General features: G+C 43.9%; 1 pseudogene; it reads left to right on the top strand.

Annotated features, from left to right (window-relative positions):
- The first annotated feature begins 2,657 nt into the window (after nt 1–2,657).
- Nucleotides 2,658–2,771, top strand: LOC128111305 (uncharacterized; annotated as a pseudogene).
- The last annotated feature ends 10,044 nt before the right edge of the window (nt 2,772–12,815 follow it).

The raw sequence follows: 12,815 nt of genomic DNA on the forward strand, positions 1-12,815 counted from the left end.
ACTTAAGGCTGTAATCAAGGGCAATCCTTACACCAGCAGGCAAAGATGTTAGTGTGAGAAATAGGCAGTCAGGTGGAAATGTTCAAGGTGTCCTGAAAACACTTCTTTCCTCATTATTTAAATTCAGTTTTCCTCCATAAATATATCTACTTTGTGTTCTAGAACTTTCTGGTAGAGAGGAGGTATTGGCTTCTGCTCAGTACATACACTTACCTCACTCTTTGTATTATAAAAAAGTTACCCTTTACTCCCATCTCACAATAACTAACTGCCTCCCTATTGTTTTTTTGTTTGTTTTGAGACATGGTCTCACTATAGATAGCCTTGGTTAGATTGGCACTCACTATGTAGACCAGGCTAGCCTTGAACTCACAGAGACCTCCCTAGGATGCCTCCCAAGTGCTGGGATCAAAGGTGTGAGCCATCAAGCCTGGTGAGCTAATCCTTGAAGTTAGAGAACCTGCATAGAAAATGACTCTTAGCATTTGGCTTGAAGAACTAATTAATCAAATATTTAAGGCAAACTAAAATTTTCTAAGAAAAGTGTTAAAAAAAATTTTATAAAAACAAAATTTGGCTCAGCCTGCTCTACATAGTGATTTCCAGGCCACCTAGAGCTACATCGTAAGACCCCGTCACAAAACAAAAAAACAAAAACCAACAACAACAACAAAACCCACAAAATATGACCAAGCATAGTAGTGCATTTTCTGCACTTGGGGAAGCTGGGCAGGGGGATCATGAGTTTGAGGCTAACCTACCCTACAAAATAAGACTCTGCCTCAACCAAGGGCCGGCCCGTGAGGTGGCTTAGTAGGTAAATGTGTTTGCCACGCAGGCCTGGTGACCTGAGTTCAATGCCTGGAGCCCACATAAAGTTGGAAGAAGAGAACGGACTCCCTAAAGTTGTCCTTGGACCTGCACATTATACTGTGGCACTCACACACAATAATATTATTAATAGTACAATAATTTATTTTTATTTTATTTTATTTTATTTATTTATTTATTTATTTTTATGAGACAGGATTTCTCTGTATAGCCCTGGCTGTCCTGGAACTTGCTCTGTCGATCAGCCTGGCCTCAAACTCAGGGATCTGTGCTGCGGAATATTCCTTTACACTGTGTGAATATATGTTGCTGTGATTGGCTTAATAAAGAAGCTGACTGGCCAATAGCTGAACAGAAGAAGGTTAAGGAGAATGCCGGGAGGAAGAAGGGCGGAGTCTGGAGTCGCCAGCCAGATGCAGAGGGAGCAGGAGATGAACATGTCATGCTAATAAAGGTATCTCCATGTTGCAGAGTATAAATAAGGAATATGGGCTAACTTAAAATGTAAATGCTAGTTAGTAATAAGGTTGAGTTATTGGCCAAGTAGTTATAATTAATATAAGCCTCTGTGTTTATTTGAGAGCAGGTGTGGGACAGGAAAACTCCACCTACAGATCCGACTGCCTCTGCCTCCTGAGTGCTGGGATTAAAGGCACGTATCATCACTGACTGGCATACAATAATTTCTTAATTAAAATAAAAAGGTTCTCCAGGACAGCCAGGACTGTGTTACATGGAGAAACTCTGTCTCGAAAAACCTAAATAAATAAATAAATAAATAAATTGAATTAAATTAAATAAAAAGGTTTTGGAATGAGATTCAGTACAGAGAACATGCCTAACATACTGAGGGCCCCAAGTTTAACCCCTGGCACTACAAAAAAAAAAGTACAAAAGTTAAATGTAAAAATCACTCAGCACTTGGCCAATACTAACTTTAAGAACAATGAAGTCATAATGACTCAAATGGAAGGTATTTGAACATCTTGTATTATATTCTCATTTTGTAGAAAATAGGAGTAAATTGGGCTGTGGAATGTGGTTCAGTTGGTAGAATGTTTACCTCGAATACCCAAAGTCTTGGGGTTTGAATCTCAGCACTGTATGCACCAGGCTTATTGACACATCCCTATGATCTCAGCACTTGGGAGGCAGAGACAGGCAGATCTCTGTAAATTTGAGGCCAGCCTCGTCCACAGAGTTAGTTCCAGGACAGAGCGGGCTGATACAGAGAAACCCTGTCTTGAAAAACCAAACCAAACCAACAAACTTTTTGAATTCAAATCCAGCTTCAGCTATATAGTGAATTTGAGGCCAGCCTGGGCCTCCAAGAGACCATTTCCAAAACAAACAAACAAATAAATAAATAAATGGAAAGAAAAACTGTCCAAGGTCCCACAGCATGTATGAAGAAAAGCTGAGTTTCAAATTAGATCATGGCAAAGTCTGTTTCTGAAGGCTTTGGTATGGCACACACAATTGTAGGAACCTGGGGTCCATCAAGAAATCACAAGATTTTCTTCCCCAGGAGAGCTCCAGCCAGAACACCATCCTCTTTGGCTCCAAGGAAAAGTGGGTTACAACCGCGAAGAGCTGCCTTTTGGGGTTCTGGTGACTTCTGATAGCAGCAGGGTGCACCATAGCCGAAAGAACACTGTCTAGAAAAGTTGTAGGCTAATGGATTCCTCCCCAGAGGCCACCAGCGAGCATTGTGGAGCTGAGGTATACATACCTCTGCAACAGAACACTTGCTTAGCATGTGGGAGGCTCTGAGTTCATACCCCACCACTGAGGTGTGGGGGGGGACTGTAAAGAGTGTAGTGGGAGTGCTCGCTTGGGCAGCACACTTACTGAAACTGGAACAATAGAGAGAAGATGAGTGTGGCCCTTTGTGCAAAGTGACACGAAAATTCAAGAAGCATCCCATTAAAAAAATTTTTTTTAAAGAGTATAGTGGGAGCTGGAAGGCGGGGACTGTTAACCATCAGGTGGTCATATCTGAGAAATTCAAAAATAGAGAAGAGTTTCATTTCCCCTCTGCGCTCTGGGTAAGTTCCGTTTTATCAAATAAGAGGAGCCTCCTGTACTTCCCAGCGATCTCTGTAGAAGTTAAGGATGATTTGCCGTGCTGGAGGAGCCACAGGCTACTGCAAAAACTCAGACACCTGGACTCTAGGGTTGGGTCTAGGTTTCCGTTAGCGTAGGAGACTAAAGTCCGTCACCCATGGAGCAGAGACGGATTCCAGATTCATGTTTTGTTTTTGGAGACAATGGCTGGACTAGAATTGGCTGTGTAAACGAGGCTGACTTCAAACTTTCAGCTATCCTCCTGCCTCAGCCTCCTACACCTGGATTTCATAAGTGTTTATACATTAATTCTAATAAAACTTTATTGTAGCCAGGCGGTGGTGGCGCACGCCTTTAATCCCAGCACTCGGGAGGCAGAGCCAGGCGGATCTCTGTGAGTTCGAGGCCAGCCTGGGCTACCAAGTGAGTTCCAGGACAGGCGCAAAGCTACACAGAGAAACCCTGTCTCGAAAAACCAAAAAAAAAAAAAAAAAAAACAAAACAACTTTATTGTAAAAAAAAAAACATGGTTAAAGTGAAATGAATTAAATGTATTCAAACAGGTGTGAAAAGCCCTCAATAAACTTTGGCATTATGATCGAGTGGCATATTAACTGAGTTGCGTGGTGTAACGGGAGAGGGCTTATTTTAAGAAGAAGGAGAAGGAGAAGGAGAAGGAGGAGGAGGAGGAGGAGGAGGAGGAGAAGGAGAAGGAGAAGGAGAAGAAGAAGAAGAAGAAGAAGAAGAAGAAGAAGAAGAAGAAGAAGAAGAAGAAGAAGAAAAGAAGAAGAAGAAGAAGAAGAAGAAGAAGAAGAAGAAGAAGAAGAAGAAGAAGAAGAAGAAGAAGAAGAAGAAATAAAATTCATCACACTAGCAGATCAAAAGTGAAAACCCGAGCCAGGCGGGTGGCGCAGGCATTTAATCCCAGCACTCTGGAGGCTGAGGCAGGTGGATCTCTGAGTTTGAGGAAAGCGTGGAATAAGTCTACAACACAAGCGCCTGAGCCAGGTTACATAGAGAGAGCCGTATCGGGGAAAGAAAAAAAAAAAAGTGAAAATCTGAGCCAATCCATAGTAGTCTGTGCCTGTAACTCCAGTTTTGGGGGACTGAGACAAGAGGATCACAAAATTCAAGGCTAGCCTAGGCTACCTAGCCTACGGTGAAGCCCTACCTCAAAAGAGGGGGAGGGGAGTAAAAGTCCAGGGTCATTTCTGGTTTGTAAGAAAAAAAGAAACAGGCCGGGCGGTGGTGGCGCACGCCTTTAATCCCAGCACTCGAGAGGCAGAGCCAGGCGGATCTCTGTGAGTTCGAGGCCAGCCTGGGCTACCAAGTGAGTTCCAGGAAAGGCGCAAAGCTACACAGAGAAACCCTGTCTCGAAAAACCAAAAAAAAAAAAAAAAAAAAAAGAAAAAAAGAAACAATAAAGATATAACAAAGCATAAGATTATAAAGCAGGGCTATATAAAGCATAAAACTTCAGCTACGTTTTGCTCCTATCTGGTCTCCACTATTGCTGCTATTATCCACGACTGCTCAAGATGTAGCTAACAAGCAACTCAAAGGTAAGAGATATAGACACTACAAATAGACCAAGAAGTTGGGAAAGGTACGGTGACACACACCTGTAATCCACCTGCTTGGATGTCGAAGCAACAAGTCTCCAAGTTCAAGGCTAGCCTGAGCAAGATGGCCAAGCCCAACCTCTGCCTCTGTTCACTCATGCACACAGGAAGAAGAAGAAACTTTCCTGCGTGTGCATAAAATGTATGTGTGAGTTAGGACAGAGGTCACATGGCGAGGTCAGAGGACAACCTCAGATGTCACTGGTCTTCACCTTCCACCTTTTTTGAGAGGTCTCTTGTTCACTGCTGCATAAGCCAGGCTAGCTGGCCTTCAAGCTTTTGGCAATTCTCCGGTCTCCACCTCTCATCTCACCGTAGAAACAGTGGAGTTACTGGTGAGTGCTACCCGCCTGCCTTTATGTGGACGCTGGAGACTCACAGCCTCACATTTGCATGGCAAGCTCATTACCCTCTGAGCCACCTCCCCAGTCCCAGGAGGGGGCATTTTTCATTAGGTATACGTGATCTAATCATCTGGCTGGAACACCAACAGTCAACTAAGACATTTATTACGGTTATTAACGGAGGTTCAAAAAGGTTGCATTACACGTATAGGAGCAGTCACCATTTGGAAAGCCAAGAGAAAAAAACGATGGCGTGTCTCTTTCTTCTGCTGGGTACACCTGCCCTGAACCCCGCGGGCTTCTGCTGCCTGGACCCTTCCGTCTCATCTCGTCCTCCTCTGTGAGGACTGCCACCTAGTCTCGCCCCGCGATGACGCAGAGCTGCGCGGCATTCCCCGCCAGACAGCTGCCCTGAGTGCTCGTTTTCCTCCGGGGGACACAGGCCGCATTTCCTGACTTCCCTGGCAGGTGCTTGTGGGTGATTGCAGCCTGGTGGACTGTGGGAGACGGTGGTGCCTCTGCGAGAGAAAATCCCCAAACACGTCTCCACTCCCCTCTCCCTTTCCCACTAAATAACTAAAAAGATCCCCCAAACCTAGAGCACGGTGGCACAAGGTGCCAGTGAAGGTGAAGGGGGAACTGAGGAGCCCAGGTCCGGGTGTCATAGTTGAGACACCAGATACCCAAGCTGCCTTGTTGCAGGAACAGGAAGTGAGTTCTTTCAGAAAAGGAATTTTGGGGTTTGCTGTTTTTCAATGCGGTGACACATTTCTTTTCCTTTGTCTTGTTTTTATGTATTGAGACAGGGTCTCACTGTGTAGCACTGGCTGTGCGGGAAACTCACAGAGATCCACCTGCCTCTGCCGCTGCCTCCTGAGCTCGAGGAGTAAAGTGGCCAGGTCAGGCACTTTTCAATCAGTAACGCAGAGTTCCAGGGCAGGCCGGAAAAGTATTTGTACGAAACCTACAAAGACCTAAGAAACACACTCCACCATGGGATACCATGACACACCTATCGAAATAAAGTAGCAAACAAAGATGACACCCAACGCAAGCATGAACGTCACTTTCTGTAAACTCAAACACTGCTTGCTGATGAGACTGTAAGGTGTTCCGGACTGGGCGTTTTTTGTTAGCTGTTTGTCTGTCTGTTTGTTTGTTTGTTTTGTGCAGACTCTCTAGCTCAGGCTGACTTCAGACTCCCTGTATAGAGGAGGATGACCTTGAACTCCTGATACTTCTGGCCTGTGTCACCGCCCCCAGCTTATAGGTGCAGGAGAGCCAAAGCATTCTACCGATTGAGCTGTATCCTCAGGGTGGTTTTTTAGAAAATTAAAAATGTGCTCTAGCAATTTTACTTCTGGGAGCTTATAACAGATTAAAAAAAAATCTAATTCTGTGCAAACACGCACGTTATAAGTGTTCGTAGCTTTGTTCTCAATTACCCCCTCTCCTAGCCGGCTTCAACTTGACACAGCTGAGAGTTATCTGGGCGAGTCCCAATTGAGGCAATTGCCTCAATCAGACTGGCCCGTGGGCCTGCTGGTGAGGCATCTTCTTGGTTGCTAATTGATGCAGAAGGGCTCAGCCCACTGTGGGCGGTACCATACCCAGGCAGGTGGGCCTGGGCTGCATAAGAAAGCTAGCAGAGACAGAGGAAAAAAGGGAGAGGGGAGAAGCCCTAACTTCTCTCAGGGATGGATTACACCCTGGAATTACAGGGTAAACAAACCCTTTCCTCCTCTACAGAAAGACAAACTAGAATAAGTGCCCAAAATAGAAATAATTCATATTTTTAGAGGTCAAATCGACTGTGGTGCGTGTGTGTCATGTAATAATATGTAGCAATAAAAAGGAACAAACAACTTGGATATATACAACAACTTGGATAAACCTCAAGTGTTTTGTTTTGTTTTGTTTTTTTTGTTTTTCGAGACAGGGTTTCTCTGTGTAGCTTTGCACCTTTCCTGGGACTCACTTGGTAGCCCAGGCTGGCCTCGAACTCACAGAGATCCGCCTGGCTCTGCCTCCTGAGTGCTGGGATTAAAGGCGTGCGCTGCCGCCGCCGCCGCCGCCGCCACCACCACCACCGCCGCCACCACCACCACCACCCCCGGCTCAAGTGTTCTTAATTTATGTTAAGAAAACCCTTCGAGCCGGGCGGTGGTGGCGCACGCCTTTAATCCCAGCACTCGGGAGGCAGAGCCAGGCGGATCTCTGTGAGTTCGAGGCCAGCCTGGACTACCAAGTGAGTTCCAGGAAAGGTGCAAAGCTACACAGAGAAACCCTGTCTCGAAAAACCAAAAAAAAAAAAAAAGAAAACCCTTCGAAAGTTTGCATACTGTGTGATCTTATTCATATAAAAATCTTAAAAACATCAAAACTAAGGAGATGAAGAGCAGTTTGGGGGTTGCCAGGAGTTGCTGGGAGGCAGAGAGGCAAGTGAGTGCAAGCCTGTGGTGCTTGTATGCATGTCTGTGGTAGAGCTGGGCAATTTTTAAAATTATTTATTATTTTTATTTGATGTGCATTGGTGTTGTGCCTACATGTATGTGTGAGGGTGCCAGATCCCCTGGACCTGGAGTTACAGACAGTTGTGAGCTGCCATGTGAGTGCTGGGAATTGAACCCAGGTCCTCTGGAAGAGCAACCAGTGCTCTTAACCTCTGAGCCATCTCTCCAGCCCAGCTGTATAGAATTTTATGCACACAACACACTTATGCTTTTAAAAGCTGCATAGATTGTGTGGAGAGTATTTACGTCTATTTCCTGGGTTTTATATTGTATCATAATTACACAGCTTGTTATCGTTGGGGGTTCCTGGGTGAAGGGTACATAGATCTGCTCTGCACAATTAACATCTATAGTCATTTCAAAATAAAAAATTACAGTAGGGCCAGGGACGTGGCTTAGTTTCAGAGTTCTTGCCCAGAGCATGTGAGGCTCTGGTTTGAGCCTAACATGATCACAACAAAGTTTAAATGTATGTTGTAGAAGCTAAAACAAAGAACTTAGCTGACACAGGGTAGGGGTTGTGTATACCTGAATTCACATCCCTTGAGAGCTTAAGGCAGGAGGATCAGGAGTTCAGGATCATCCAGTGCTCTTAACCTCTGAGCCATCTCTCCAGCCCTGTAAATTTTATTACATGTATTTGTGTGCATGTACGCTCATGCCAAAACATACATGTGGTGGTCAGAGGACAATTTGCAAGTCAGTCAGTTCTCGCCTCCCTTCATGTGGGTCCTGAGGTTTGAATTCAAATTGTTAGGCTTGACAGCAAGAGCTTTTACCTTCTGAGACATCTCTCTGCTCCCTCTGCCTCCCCACTGCCACTCCCTTTTTTTTTTTTTTTGGTTTTTCGAGACAGGGTTTCTCTGTGTAGCTCACTTGGTAGCCCAAGCTGGCCTCGAACTCACAGAGATCCACCTGGCTCTGCCTCCCGAGTGCTGGGATTAAAGGCGTGCGCCACCACCGCCCGGCTGCCACTCCCTTTTAAGGTCCCTGTTATAGAATGTTATTTTAAGATGTGTTACATTTGTTTATGCTGTGGAACATTTGTTTAATGATGCAAAGATGTGTTGCATTCTTTTATGTTGCATTTGTTTAACTCTGTGAAGCTGTGTTACTTTGCCTGTCTAAGACACCTGACTGGTCTAATAAAGAGCTCAATGGCCAATAGCAAGGCAGGAGAAAGAATGGGCGGGGCTGGATGGCAGAGGGAATAAATAGGATGAGAAATCTAGGAGGAGATCAAGGAGCAAGAAAGACAGGGCCAGCTACAGAGTAAGAGTGAAAGTAAGATTACAGAAGTAAGAAAAGGAAAAAGCCCAGAGGCGAAAGGTAGATGGGATAATTTAAGAAAAGCTGGATAGAAATAAGCCAAGCTAAGGTTGGGCATTTATAAGAAATAATAGGTCTCCATGTGTGATTTATTTGGGAGCTGGGTAGGCAGGCCCCCCCAACAGTAAAAGAGTCAAAAGAGTAAAAAACAACCAACAACATTTTGGCATACCAACACGGCCCTGAATTTCCATGTAGGGCTTAAGGAAGCGAGAGAGAGAGAGAGAGAGAGAGAGAGAGAGAGAGAGAGAGAGAGAGAGAGAGAGAGAGAATGGACATGGTTCCTTTAAGAGGCAGTGCTGTTCAGCTGGCAGCTCAGGTACAGGTTCCCATAGGTAGGAAGGTTGAATGCAGTTTTTGGTCGCTTTGCTTTAGGATTGGCTTTCAGGACCGGAGAAGCAGGCAAAGCCAACCAAAAGAGAACAATCCTTCAGGGCTCCTACTTCATGGAAGAGTCTGCAAGACATTCTGCAGGAAACAGAGGAAAGTGACTGACAAACTTTGTCAATACAAAAGACAGTCCTTCAAGTTTCCTGCTTCACTGAAAAGTTTGCCAGACACTCTAGGCCTGTAGGCTGAATATGGATACCCCAACATTGCAGAGGAACTTTGGGTAACTGTGCAGGCAGCAAGATGTCTCTGTTGATAGGTAATATTACATCATTCTGACCTGTTTGATAAGAACTTTAAATCTCAGCCAGGCGGTGGTGGCACACGCCTTTAATCCCAGCACTTGGGAGGCAGAGGCAGGTGGATCTCTGTGAGTTCCAGGCCAGCCAGGACTACAGAGTGAGTTCCAGGAAAGGCGCAAAGCTACACAGAGAAACCTTGTCTCGAAAAACAAAAAACAAAAAACAAAAAACAAAAAGAACTTGAAATCTCTAAAGAAAGAAATTGAAGAAGATATTAGAAAATGGAAGGATCTCCCATGCTCATGGATAGGTAGGATTAACATAGTAAAAATGGCAATCCTACCAAAAGCAATCTACAGATTCAATTCAATCTCAATCAAAATCCCATACAATTCTTCACAGATTAGGAAAGAACAATACTCAACTTCATATGGAAAAACAAAAGACCCAGGATAGCTAAAAGAATCCTGTATAATAAAGCAACCTCCTGACCTCAAGCTTTTCTATAGATCTACAGTAATAAAAACAGCTTGGTACTGGCATAAAAACCGACATACAGACCAATGGAATAAAATTGAAGACCCTGACATTAATCCACACACATATGAACACCTGATTTTTGACAAAGAAGCCAAAACTATACAGTGGAAAAAAGAAAGTATCTTCAACAAATGGTGTTGGCATAACTGGATGTCAATATGTAAAAGATTACAAATAGATCCATATCTGTCACCATGCACAAAACTCAAGTCCAAGTGGATCAAAGACCTCAACATAAATCCAGTTACACTAAACTTAATAGAAGAGGAAGTACTCTTGAATGCATTGGCACAGGAGATCACTTCCTAAATATACACCAGCAGCACAGACACTGAGCACAACAATTAATAAATGGGACCTCTTGAAACTGAGAAGCTTTTGTAGGGCAAAAGACACGGTCAATAAGACAAAAAGACAGCCTACAGAATGGGAAAAGACCTTCACCAACCCCACATCTGACAGAGGACTGATCTCCAAAGTATATAAAGAACTCAAGAAACTAGACATCAAAATACTGAACAATCCAATTAAAAAATGGGTTAAAGAGCTAAAAGAGAACTCTCGAAAAAAGAATATCAAATGGCTGAAAGACATTTAAAGAAATGCTCAACATCCTTAATCATCAGAGAAATGCAAATCAAAACGACTCTGAGATACCACCTTACACCTGTCAGAATGGCTATGATCAAAAACACTAATGACAGTCAATGTTGGAGAGGATGTGGAGCAAAGGGAACACTCCTCCACTGTTGGTGGGGATGCAAACTTGTACAACCACTGTGGAAATCAGTATGGTGGTTTCTCAGAAAATCAATCTACCTCCAGACCCAGCCATACCACTCTTGGGCATATACCCAAGGAATGCTCAATCATACCACAAAGATACATGCTCAACTATGTTCATAGTAGCACTATTTGTAATAGCCAGACCCTGGAAACAACCTAGATGACCATCAACTGAAGAATTGATTAAGAAAATGTGGTTCATATACACAATGGAGTACTATTCAGCAGAGAAAAACAATGGCAGCATGAAATTTGCAGGCAAATGGATGGAACTAGAAAATATCATCCTGAGTGAGGTAACCCAAACCCAGAAGGACAAACATGGTATGTACTCACTCATAAGTGGATACTAGATATAAAGCAAAGAACAATGAGACTGCAACCCACAGAACGAGGGAGGCTATATGGGGGGGGGGCGACGGGACCCTAGGATTACTGTGGCTTATAATAAGTTTTGGTTTTACTCAATTACTGGGAAAGCCTCAATGAAACATTTCACTATTAGGATAAGAATTTATACTGTATCAAGCTGATAATAGAAAAATAAATAAATAAAAATGAAAAAAATTACATCCTTCTTGGTCTTTGATGGAGTTAAAACGTAAATAATTAGAGTTATAGTTTTCCTTAGTTATGATAGAAAGTAAATTAGATATAAAACTTTGGAATCACTAAGATAAGATAGATAATGGAGTATTTTCTCTGAATTTGCTAAACAGAAATGGACTGAATATTGTAAGTGTAATTCTTACTTGATAATTGTTTTTGTTGTATGTAGTCTTGCTTTGTTAAAGTTAAAACCTTTCATTTTTGTTTTTGTTTTTGTTTTTGTTTTTGTTTTTGTTTTTCGAGACAGGGTTTCTCTGTGTAGCTTTGCGCCTTTCCTAGGACTCACTTGGTAGCCCAGGCTGGCCTCGAACTCACAGAGATCCGCCTGGCTCTGCCTCCCGAGTGCTGGGATTAAAGGCGTGCGCCACCACCGCCCGGCACCTTTCATTTTTATTTAGAAATATTGTAGAACATTATTTTAAGATGTGTTACATTTGTTTATGCTGCGGAACATTTGTTTAATGATGCAAAGATGTGTTGCATTCTTTCATGATGCATTTGTCTAACTCTGTGAAGCTGTGTTGCTTTGCCTGTCTAAAAACACCTGATTGGGCTAATAAAGAGCTCAATGACCAATAGAAAGGCAGGAGAAAGGATGGGCGGGGCTGGATGGCAGAGAGAATAAATAGGATGAGAAATCTAGGAGGAGATCAAGGAGCAAGAAAAGACTGGGCCAGCCACACAGCCACACAGCCACACAGCCACACAGCCACACAGCCACACAGCCACACAGCCACACAGCCACACAGCCACACAGCCACACAGCCACACAGCCACACAGCCACACAGCCACACAGCCACACAGCCAGCCATGGAGCTAGGCGGCAGGCCCCCCAAAGGAGTAAAAGAGCCAAAAGAGTAAAAAACAACCAGCAACAGGTCTCACTACTTAGGATGACCCACAACTCCATTTAAAGGCCAGTGTTGCCTCAGACTCACGCTCCTCCCTCTGAAGCTTCCCAAGTGCTAGCATTCCAAGCGTGTGTCATCACACTGGGCCGAAAGCTGTCAATTCTCAAGTAGCAAACCGTCTTGAACACCCCGCCCTCCTCGCCAATGAATTAGTGATCTGAAGTCTGAGGCAGAGCCCAGCTCATGTTTTTACCCAACAAGTGAATAATCTCTGTTTCCCTTAACGAGGAGGAGAGGAAACAGATGACTCGGTGGCGTGACAGAGAAGGGCCAGAAATGACCCTGGGATTAAGAACAAAAGCGGCAGCGTTGTGGAGCAGACGGGGACCGTGACTCACTCACCGTGCCACCAGGAAAACTATTGGCGGAAAATCATTTACATCTCTGCGTCTGTCTTAGTTCCATAGAAGTTTCACATGGCATTATGTTGCATTATAAATAAAACTGCATAAGGTATATTACTGTGACTCAAAAGTCTACTCCTGGGTCAGGAATGATGGCACATGCCTATGATCCTAGCACACAGGAGGCAGAGACTGAGGACCGTGGCTTGAGACCAGCCTGGGCACTTAAGTCCAAATAGACAAAGATTTTTTAAGAATTATTATTAGGAGAAAATGTGTATTCTAG

Source organism: Peromyscus californicus, unplaced genomic scaffold (genome assembly GCF_007827085.1).
Source record: "Peromyscus californicus insignis strain IS unplaced genomic scaffold, ASM782708v3 Scaffold_15__1_contigs__length_86483966, whole genome shotgun sequence".
In the NCBI taxonomy this organism is placed as follows: domain Eukaryota; kingdom Metazoa; phylum Chordata; class Mammalia; order Rodentia; family Cricetidae; genus Peromyscus; species Peromyscus californicus.